This window comes from Scomber japonicus, chromosome 22, assembly GCF_027409825.1.
Source record: "Scomber japonicus isolate fScoJap1 chromosome 22, fScoJap1.pri, whole genome shotgun sequence".
NCBI lineage: Eukaryota > Metazoa > Chordata > Actinopteri > Scombriformes > Scombridae > Scomber > Scomber japonicus.
The window spans coordinates 21,177,039-21,188,415 of NC_070599.1; the positions used below are offsets into that span (position 1 = coordinate 21,177,039).

The 11,377-nt window shown below is 42.1% G+C and overlaps 1 protein-coding gene across 1 annotated transcript in view; it reads right to left on the reverse strand.

Annotated features, from left to right (window-relative positions):
• exoc6b (exocyst complex component 6B) overlaps positions 1-11,377 on the reverse strand; it is a 100,699-nt gene that overhangs the window by 17,336 nt on the left and 71,986 nt on the right. The window lies entirely within an intron of this gene.

Here is an 11,377-nt window from a genome sequence, read left to right on the forward strand (position 1 = left end):
TGTTCGGTAGAAGACTGTGCCCACATATAATAGAAATCAACTGTTAGTCAATTTGCCAGCTTTTGGTCGTATCTGCTGAGACAGTCCAACCTATCTGTGTGTATTTCCAGTCAGTGTGTGTCTGTTCAATGTGTGTGTGTGTGTGTGTGTGTGTGTGTGTGTGTGTGTGTGTGTGTGTGTGTGTGTGTGTGTATAATGGCAGGAAAATAAGAGTTCCACTCATATTTTTTCTCCCCCCCCACCCCTCCACCCCCACAACCCCCTCCCTTCGCCCTCAAATGGCTTCTTAGCACGACTTTCTACATAATCTGTCACGGAAATGGCAGTTCTCACAGTAAATGTCACTGCGGTTTCGACTCTTCTGCCGCTCCGCTAATTGAAATAAATGTCTGATGTGATTGAAACAATGTGAAATTAGAGGGGTGAGTCCCGTGAAGTCATACAGAGGAGTAAAACGATCGGGATAATGTGTCCAGAGCTTTTGTTTTTATTCGAACTGGGAACGATACTTGCTTCATTAATTCCCGAAATCAAAGCTCAGAGCTGCAGTGTTTGAGTCTCTACTTCACCTGTTTAATAGGTCAATGCATGTGTGTTATGTCCGACCGGTGTTACAGTTCAAAATACAACAGAAAGGCACAAGACATTTAAACTATTTCTAAGTGATTCACTGATGAAAAAGAAGAGAGAAACGTTCACAGTCGCTATAATGGGGAAGCCTTGGTGACACAAAGTGGTATGTTTCAATGATTAGAAGCACAACTGTGGCAGACTTCACTCCAAAAAGACTGGCCTGATTAGAAACAGTGAATCTATAGTTATGTTGCTCGATTGTTGGTGGCAATTAGTGGTTTACAGTATGAGAGACACTGGTGTTCAATCTTTTATGACTAGTTTAAAAGGTCAAATCTGCCAAAAACAACTGTGATTTATGGCTTTTTGTCTGGAAATCAGGCTGTTGGGAAACATGCCAACTATTAAAAAACTCATCAGAAAAACACTCAAGGTAAAATACTAGTAGCATCCATTCATGTCTAAGGACCATGTATAGCGTTTAAAGGCATCATTGCATAGAGTGGATGGTATAAACACAGCTAATACACTGAGATTGACAGTTCCTCAATATAAAATACTTGTGGCTGTTTGTGGCTTGGGACCGACTACAATTATAACATCCATCTTGCAGAGAAATGTATAGTGTTCACTCAGGGCTTGGTTGCATAGATGTGGAGATTCAATCCTCAAATAACCTCGATTTTGGTCATAAATGCTCAATTGTATGGTTGACAAAGATTCAATTTCTGTACCAAAGAAGCTAGCAGTGCAAGATAGATGGTAAGACCTGACACCTTTTCACAGCCCTAACAGACCTCAATGCTCAAGATGACAAGATGAGCCATTAAACCAATCTAAAAGCCTCCATCGGACATAAGGATGTGTTTATTGCTGAGATTGAATTATCTGATGCTAATTTCTAAAGATAAAATACTTGTGGCTGTTTGTGGCTTGGGACTAACTCCAATTATAACATCCATCTTGCAGAGAAATGTATAGTGTTCACTCAGGGCTTGGTTGCATAGATGTGGAGATTCAATCCTCAAATAACCTCGATTTTGGTCATAAATGCTCAATTGTATGGTTGACAATGATCCAATCGCTGTACCTAAGAAGCTAGCAGTGCAAGATAGATATTAAGACCTGACTGGATACCTTCATGAAAAAAGAGAGACACCTTTTAACAGCCCCTAAAACAATGTAACCTCAATGCTCGAGATGATGTTCTGGCAATATTATTTATCAAGAAGCACAAAGTCGTTCGTTTCTTTCTCTCGTCTTTCTCTAGTTTATTCAGTTGTCTGCAGACGGACTCCTTGCTGTCTCAAGCGTGAGATGGCACAGCGGAGAGCACAATAGTCACGTCATAATGTGTGTACAATCAGGACAATGGTTAGGCAGTAGATTATAACATACATGATGTTCACTCAATCAGCATTTCATGTAACATAAGTGGTGTCATGGTCAGCAGATTATGACCCACACATACACCTCATCATATGATATAGTTGTCATTTGATCAGAGAAGATGAATAATGAGAATTCCCATTACACTGACAAGATGAGCCATTAAAGAAATCTAAAAGCCTCCATCGGACATACCGTCCTCTTCCGCTTATCTGGGGTCGGGTCGCGGGGGCAGCAGCATAACCACTTCGTCCATCTCTTCCCGGGGGACCCCGAGGTGTTCCCAGGCCAGCCGAGAGACAGTCTCTCCAGCGTGTCCTGGGTCTTCCCCGGGGTCTCCTACCGGTGGGACGTGCCCTGAACACCTCACCAGGGATGCGTCCGGGAGGCATCCTAACTAGATGCCCGAGCCTCCTCATCTGGCTCCTCTCGACGCGGAGGAGCAGCGGGTCTACTCCGAGCTCCCTCCGGATAACTGAGCTTCTCACCCTATCTCTAAGGGAGAGCCCAGCCACCCTACGGAGGAAGCTCATTTCGGCCGCTTGTACCCGCGATCTTGTTCTTTCGGTCACTACCCGAAGCTCATGACCATCGGACATAAGGATGTGTTTATTCCTGTGATTAGTTGAACTCCGAGCCAACTCCGAAACGAAAAGTAACACCTGTGATTTGTGGGGAAAGCAGGAACCAGCAACCAGCCTCCATCAAACCCAACTTTAATAAGCACTTTGGTTTAAAAAGTACACGGTTGCTGGATCTCGACCCGGAGAAATGTTGGAAGCGTTTGGCGATCAAACAAACCCAACTCACGAAACCGACATTGACGCATACAATTTGATCCTGAATTGCTCAATTGTCTTCGTTTGTGTAGAAACGGTGGCCAAAAAAAAAAAAAAAGAGTCCACAGTCGCAGCCATGTTTGCTTTTCCCAATCTTTACCTAGAACAAGCTGGCGGAGCAGGCATGTACTTTCTCAGCAACACCCTGCTTCATATTCGCAGTTCGACACATTCGCACCCACAGTCTTCTACCAGCGGACAGAGGTCTGGCTCGTGGGTATCTTTGGGTTTCCAGACTTCTACCCCAATTGGTCCCAGAGTTAAACCAGCAAATTTCTGACTAAAGACTAAAGTTGTTCTACCTCTAGGCTACAGAGTCATGTTTTTTTTTTTTTCCTTCTTCCCCCACACGGATTAAGTCATGCCAACAGAACCTCATCGACTGCTTCATGACTGCAGCTCCTGCCAAACCAACACTCATCGTTTGTCAAATATGAACTGATGTCTTTGCTACTTGGGCCGTGGTAGCCAAACTAAAAAAGGCATTTGAGTCGGGCCAATCATGTTTAGATGATTGTAGATGAGTAGAAATGCTAAAAAAGTCTCCATCTATCCATCTAGGTATCTATCTATCTATCTATCTATCTATCTATCTATCTATCTATCTATCTATCTATCTAGGTATCTAGGTATCTATGTATCTATCTATCTAGGTATCTATCTATCTAGGTATCTAGGTATCTATCTATCTAGGTATCTATCTATCTAGGTATCTAGGTATCTATCTATCTAGGTATCTATCTATCTAGGTATCTAGGTATCTAGGTATCTATCTATCTATCTATCTAGGTATCTATCTATCTAGGTATCTATCTATCTAGGTATCTATCTATCTAGGTATCTAGGTATCTATCTATCTAGGTATCTAGGTATCTATCTATCTAGGTATCTATCTATCTAGGTATCTATCTATCTATCTATCTATCTATCTATCTATCTATCTATCTATCTATCTATCTATGTATTTAGGTATCTATCTATCTATCTATCTATTTAGGTATCTATCTATCTATCTATTTAGGTATCTATCTATCTATCTATCTATCTATCTATCTATCTATCTAGGTATTTAGGTATTTATCTATCTATCTATCTATCTATCTATCTATCTATCCATCCATCCATCCATCCATCCATCCATCTACCTATCTATCAGGGTATCTATCTATCCATCCATCCATCCATCCATCCATCCATCCATCCATCCATCTACCTATCTATCAGGGTATCTATCTATCTATCTATCTATCTATCTAGGTATCTAGGTATCTATCTATCTATTTAGGTATCTATCTGTCTGTCTGTCTATCTATCTATCTATCACCTGCTTTCAATTTGCCATTAGAATAAAAAAAGCCCTTCATTTTTTCTGTGTTTTCTGCAACCTTTTAATACTACAAGACATGCATCGACTATGCAAGAAGAGGCTGAGGCTTCATTTCTGAAGAGCTACTGCAGGATTACTTCTTGTGCAATGAGTTGGAAACACTTTCAGGAACATTGCCAACAAAAGAGTCACTTTATAAAAGGTTACTGGTCGTACATACTGTCTCCAAATGACTAAATCTCTACAGTAAAGTCAAGAAATCTCCAGACTTTTTTTTAGCACAGATGTTGCCAGATGAAGCTTTGCGTACATGCCCCACCCCTCACTGTGAATCTCATCCTCTTTTGCACATGTGATGCCCCACAAATATAAAAAGACTACAAAGAAAGTCTGTGACAATTTGGAGACAAAAACACCCCATAATTAAGGACATCCTCTCGAAGTTGATATCTAATTATCGAGACAAAACACACGAGACAAAGTACGATTATTTTTAGTCGAAACTAAAGCTTCCCTTTCCTCAGAGTTTCTGGAGCGAATGTTACTGTGAGCAGAGGTTGCAGACAAGGGAGGAAGGATATGACTAACTGGGGAGACGGTGAAATGAGGTGCTGGTCATTCAAAGGACCAGTGCAAAGGGTTTAGTGGTATCTACAAGTGAATATCCCTCCTCCTCAACTTCCAATCACTCCTTCCTGTCCACTCCTATCTATCTATCAAGGTATCTATCTATCTATCTATCTATCTATCCATCTATCTATCTATCTATCTAGGTATCTATCTATCTATCTATCTATCTATCCATCTATCTATCTATCTATCTAGGTATCTATCTATCTATCTATCTATCTATCTATCAAGGTATCTATCTATCTATCTATCTATCTATCCATCTATCTATCTATCTATCTAGGTATCTATCTATCTATCTGTCTATCCATCTATCTATCTATCTATCTAGGTATCTATCTATCTAGGTAGGTATCTATCTATCTATCTATCTATCTACCTACCTACCTATCTATCTAGGTATCTACCTACCTATCTACCTATCTATCTATCTATCTATCTATCTATCTATCTATCTATCTATCTATCTATCTATCTATCTATCTATTTAGGTATTTATGTATCTATCTACCTCTCCATCTATCCATCTATCCATCTACCTACCTATCCATCTATCTAGGTATCTACCTACCTACCTACCTATTCATCCATCCATCCATCTATCTAGGTATCTATCTAGGTATCTATCTATCTATCTATCTATCTATCTATCTATCTATCTATCTATCTATCTATGAACCTACGGTGGCCTTGAAGCTCATGAAAAACATGAAAGCCTCTCTAGAGCCAGTATTTAGTTGTACTACTGTAGAAATATAGGACAGTGCAACATGGGAGCCTCAATGGAAGAAGACCTACTCTCCATAAAAAGATATAAAAGACTCATTCTAAGCTGAAAAAAACACAATAACTCTTATTTTCAGGTGATTTTACGCCAATTAAAACACATTAATTCATAATATTATATGAATTTCTGCCAATAGATGCCTTTAAAACTTTGACACTGGTCCTTTAAATGATCAGTAAGTCCAACTTACATTCAAGCGGACTCTCTTTCCACCCAAAATCAAAAGTGCGTACAAAGGTTAAGGTCAGAGTTCAACGTGGGATCAATGACCACAATCCTCGCTCCATCCCTCCATCCGTCCCGTCTGGTTCCGGACTAAAGCGTCTGTCTGGTGTGCGCGCTCTCGGAAAAGCTGGCAGGAAGGCATGCCGGCCCGTAAGTAACCAGATAGCAGGGTGTGCACGACCGCAGAAATCAAGCCAGGTCAAACAGAGTCGAGTCGTTACTCCTTTTGATTGAGAAGAGCGATTACTGCTGTCTGGTCAGCGAGGGGGACCAGAAAGAAATAGTTAAAAAAACATCTGTCTGGACATTTTGGGGTGGGGGGGGGGGATTTGAGTTCAGACGGATGATTTTAGTGTTGAACTCGGACTTATTTTCATGAACATAGTCTGACTCTCTCTCTCTCTATGGTCAAAGAGTCTAAAGCAGCAGATTTAGGCCTCCGAGAAGACTGCTGCTGGATTAATGGAGGTAAAAAAGAAGATTGGAGATGCAAACTTTAACTATTACGCCCCAAAAACTACGGACAGAACTACCTTTAGATATCAGGGAAGTCAGGTCATTTAATATTAAAGGAAATCTAAAACCTCATCTCTTCACTTTAGCCTTTTATTGACTTTTCTAACACTCAGAAGCACAACTGAACTTCTTCTAAAATGTTGTACTTGATCATCTTTATTCTATCTTATAGCTCATTTTACTATACATACTTATTTTTTACTATTTTAAAAGTATTACTATTTTCATTTCCCATCTTATATTACCTTCTTAACATCAGCTCTATGCTACTTTTTAGGCCCTTTTAATGTGAAGTACTTTCACTTTGAAGCACTCTGAGCTGCATTTCCTATATGAAAGGTGCTTTACCATTACATTTAATATTAATAGTTTTAGTTTAGTTTAGGAGCTTTATTGTCAATATATTGACGGTCAAAAAAATAAAAGAAAATTGGACATGCAAACTTTATCTATTACTCCCCAAAACTACCTTTAGATATCAGGGAAGCCAAGTCACTTAGTATTAAAGGACATCCTAAACCTCATCTCTTCACTTTTATTAGCCTTTTATTAACTTTTCTTGTACTTGATCGTATTTATTCTACCTTATAGCTCATTTTACTATGTATACTTATTTTTACTACTTTAAAAGTATTACTATTTTCATTTCCCATCTAATATTACCTTCTTTTTTGTTTTGTTTTTTGCTCCTTTTAGGCCCTTTTAATGTGGAGCACTCCTCCTTTCTTTACTTTAAAGCACTTTGAGCTGCATTTCTTATATGAAAGGGGCTTTACCATTACATTTAATATTAGTTTAAGTTTAGCTTTATTGTCATTATATTGAGGGTCAGACAATATAACAACATTTAGATAGTACTCCCTGAACCATAAGAACATTCAAGAACAATTAAAGGCATAAATAAAACATTGATAATCTATAAGGGCAATAAAGAGCAATATACAATATAAAAAGGTGCAAACACAGCGACTTTCCTCCTGAAAAGGCAACAACCTACCTGATTTAAGAAATAGTAGATTTTTAAACTTTGCTGTTGCTATAATTAACTTTATTTTGATAAGTACGAGTGATTGGTTTTATTTGAATTTCTGCATTATTTATATATTCATGTCTTTGAATCATCATTAAATCCACAGATAAGTTTAATATTATTTTATTGTGCAAATTAAAATGATTTGTGTGTTGCGTTCAAGGAACAAGCAACACGATGATAGAAGAAATGTGTTAAAAAAAGGCGACTGCACACATTTAATTGTAAAAAAAAAAAAGTACCATCTCAGTGTGTGTGCTGAATACACACTGAGATGAACACACAACAACTGGTCTCTCTCTCTCTCTCTCTCCCTCTCTCCCTCTCTCTCTCTCTCTCTCCCTCTCTCCCTCCTCCAATTGCCTTCTTTTGATTATTCATTTCCAATCACTCCTTCTCCACCTCCTCCTCCTCCTCCTCCTCCTCATCCTGCCCGCCTGCCTCCTCCGTCTCTCTTTCTTCCGCCGGTCATGGATCAGCAGTACCACCCCGGTTCCCAGCCCCCACGGAGAATCCACACACACACACACACACACACACACACACTCGACAACCGTGGACACATGAGCTTGAGCGCAGATGCTAGACACGCATGCTGAACACAAACAAACACACACTTCACTTTTCTTTTTTTCCTTCTTTTTTTTAAAGTATACCAACAGTGGACACAAAAATGAAAACACTCAACCCCGGGGGGATTCTGGGCATGAATAGATGAAAATGCCATTTAGTTGGAAAAACCACCAATCAAATGTGAGGTTGACATTAATAATACACATCATGCAGTGTGTGTGTGTGTGTGTGTGTGTGTGTGTATGTGTGTGTGAAAGTGTGTATTTCGCTCTTTTTTGTAGGTGAGCTTTTCTTTACTCGCACAAGTTGCCTATGTGTGTGTGTGTGTGTGTGTGTGTGTGCGTTTGCATGTGTATGTGTGCGCGTATATATGTTGTTCTGCGTTGTGTGTGAGTTTGCATGTTTGCATGTTTGTGTGTGTGTGTGTGTGTGTGTGAGTGAGTTGTGTGTGTGTGTGTGTGTGTGTGTGTGTGTGTGTGTGTGTGTGTGTGTGTGTGTGTGTGTGTGTGTGCGTGTGTGTGTGTGTGTGTGTGTGTGTTTGTGTGTGTGTGTGTGTGTGTGTGTGTGTGTGTGTCTGGCCAAGTCTCAGCCTTGTGGAATCCTTCTGGACGCTGGAAGTTGTTTCCTGATTGCTCGTCTCCTCGCTAGAAAAGTAGCTGCATTGTTTTAATTAATTCTTCCATCAACCACAAAACACACACACACACACACACACACACACACACACACACACACACACACACAGAAACACACAGAAACACACACACACACACACACACACACCGAGAGGGTTGCTGTTTAACCTCTACAAAACATGGAAGAGAAGCTTGTCTTGATTGCAGAGTTTTTGTGTGTGTGTGTGTGTGTGTGTGTGTGTGTGTGTGTGTGTGTGTGTGTGTGTGTGTGTGTGTGTGTGTGTGTGTGTGTGTGTGTGTGTGTGTGTGTGTGTGTGTGTGTGATTGTGTGTATGTGTGTTTGTGCTCCAGCGAGCCAAATCTAATGAGACAAAGATTCCTGGTCAGGATGGAAAGAACCAAAAGTCTGCTGTGTTTGGATGCATGTGTGTAAATGTGTGTGTGTGTGTGTGTGTGTGTGTGTGTGTGTGTGTGTGTGTGTGTGTGTGTGTGTATGTGTGTGTGTGTGTGTAGACTATGGTAGAAAATGATGGTAGCATAAAAAAGCATTATGGGGCACTAGGGGACCAAACACACGTCCTATTGTTCACTTTTCATACAGAATCTATCATTATCATCACGGCCATTAAAACGTGTGGTGGAGAAAAAAGAGACATAAAAATTTGATATCCTCCTTCCTTCCTTCCTTCCTTCCTCCCTCCCTCCTTTCCTTCCTTACCTCTTTCCTCCATCCCTCCTTCCTTCATTCCTCCCTCCTTTGCTTCCTTCTTCCTTCCTTCCTCCCCTCTTCCTTCTTTCCTCCCTCCTTTCCTACCTACCTTCCTACCTCCTTTCCTCCCTTCCTCCCTCCCTCCCTCCTTTGAGTCCTTCTTCCTTCCTCCTTTTCTTCCTTCCTTCCTCCCTCCTTTCCTCTCATCCTTCCTCCCTCCTTTCCTCTCATCCTCCCTTCCTTCCTCTCTCCCTTCCCCCTTCCCTTCCTTCGTCCTTCTTTCCTCCCTTCCTTCCCTCTTTCTTTCCTCCCTCCTTTGAGTCCTTCTTCCTTCCTCCTTTCCTTCCTTCCTTCCTTCCTCCCTTCCTTCCTCCCTCTTTTCCTCCCTTCCTTCCCTCTTTCTTTCCTCCCTCCTTTGCTTCCTTCTTCCTTCCTCCTTTCCTCCCTCCTTTGGTTCCTTCTTTCTTCCTGCCTTCCCCATTTCCTTCCTTCCTCCCTCTTTTCCTACCTTCCTTCCTTCCTCCCTCCCCCTTTTCTTCCCTCTTCCTTCTTTCCTCCCTCCTTTGCTTCCTTCTTCCTTCTTGCCTTCCCCCTTTCCTTCCTTCCTTCCTTCCTCCCTCCCTTCCCCCTTTCCTTCCTTCTTTCATCCCTTCCTTCCTCCCTCCCTTCCCCCTTTCCTTCCTTCATCCTTCTTTCCTCCCTTCCGTCCCTCTTATTCTTCCTTCTTCCTTCCTTCCTCCCTCCTTTCCTCTCATCCTCCCTCCCTTCCTCTCTCCCTTCCCCCCCCCCCCCTTCCCCCTTTCCCCTTTCCTTCCCTCTTTCTTTCCTCCCCAAAAGTATTCTCCGTCTTTAATCACACCAGGGTAGATGTTTGATATAATGAGTGATCTTGATACAGTGTCAGTGACATTATCCGTATCGGTGAAATAAGAGGATTGTTCTCAGCCGATCATAACACCAAACCATCTGGGAGGCAATTTTGGGTTCCTGCACCATATTTTAGGAGTATTATGGATAAAGCGGAGGAGGCCAAATGAAATAAATTTCAATATTTTTTCAAGCGTGGGAACTATTCATTTCCACCCCCCCCCCCTCCTCCACCCCCAACCCCCACCCCGCCTTTACAAAATACAATAACACATTAATAACACTTTAGTTCTATTTTAACCTTCCTGTCGTCCTCCCGGGTCAAATTGATCCCGTCTGACTTTGACTGTTCCTTCTTTCCTTCCTTCTCTCTTTCTTTCCTCCCTTTCTTTTTTCCTTCCTCCATCACCTTTCTTTCTTCCTTCCTTCCTTCCTTCCTCCTGTCCTTCTTTCCTTCCTCCCTTCACTTTCCTCCGTTCCTTCCTCCCTCCTGTCCTTCCTTCCTTCCCTTCCTCCCTTCCTTCTTCCCTCCCTTCCGTCTTCCCCTCTTCCCTTCCTTCTTTCCTCCCTCCCTTCACCCTTCCTTCCTTCGTCCTTCTTTCCTCCCTTCCTTCCCTCCTTCCTTCTTCCCCTCTTTCCTTCCTCCCTCCCTTCACCCTTTCCTTCCTTCGTCCTTCTTTCCTCCCTTCCTTCCCTCTTTCTTTCTTCCCTCCTTTTCCTTCCTTTCGTTCCATCTTCCTCCTTCCTTTCCTCCCTTCGTGCTTTCCTTCGTTCCTTCCTCCCTCCTTTCCTCCCTTCACTTTCCTCCCTTCACTTTCCTCCCTCCCTTCCTTCCCCCTTTCCTTCCTTTGTCCTTCTTTCCTCCCTTCCTCTCCTCTTTCTTTCCTCCCTCCTTTGCTTCCATCATCCTTCCTCCCTTCCTCCCTTCCTTCTTTCCTCTCTCCTCCCTCCCTTCCTTCTCCCTTTCCTCCCTCCCTCCTCCCTCCCTCCTCCCTCCCCCCTCCCTTTCCTCCCTCCCTCCCTTCCTTCCTAGAGGACAACAGGACTGTGACTTGCACCAGAGACAATACTTCATCATCACAAAACCCAAAATCAGTGTGCAGCAGTCTCCTTTTTTTTTTCCAGTCGAGTTGATCCCGTCTGACTTTGACTGTTCCTTCTTTCCTTCCTTCTCTCTTTCTTTCCTCCCTTTCTTCCTCCCTCCCTCCTTCCTTCTTCCCCTCTTTCCTTCCTCCCTCCCTTCACCCTTTCCTTCCTTCGTCCTTCTTTCCTCCCTT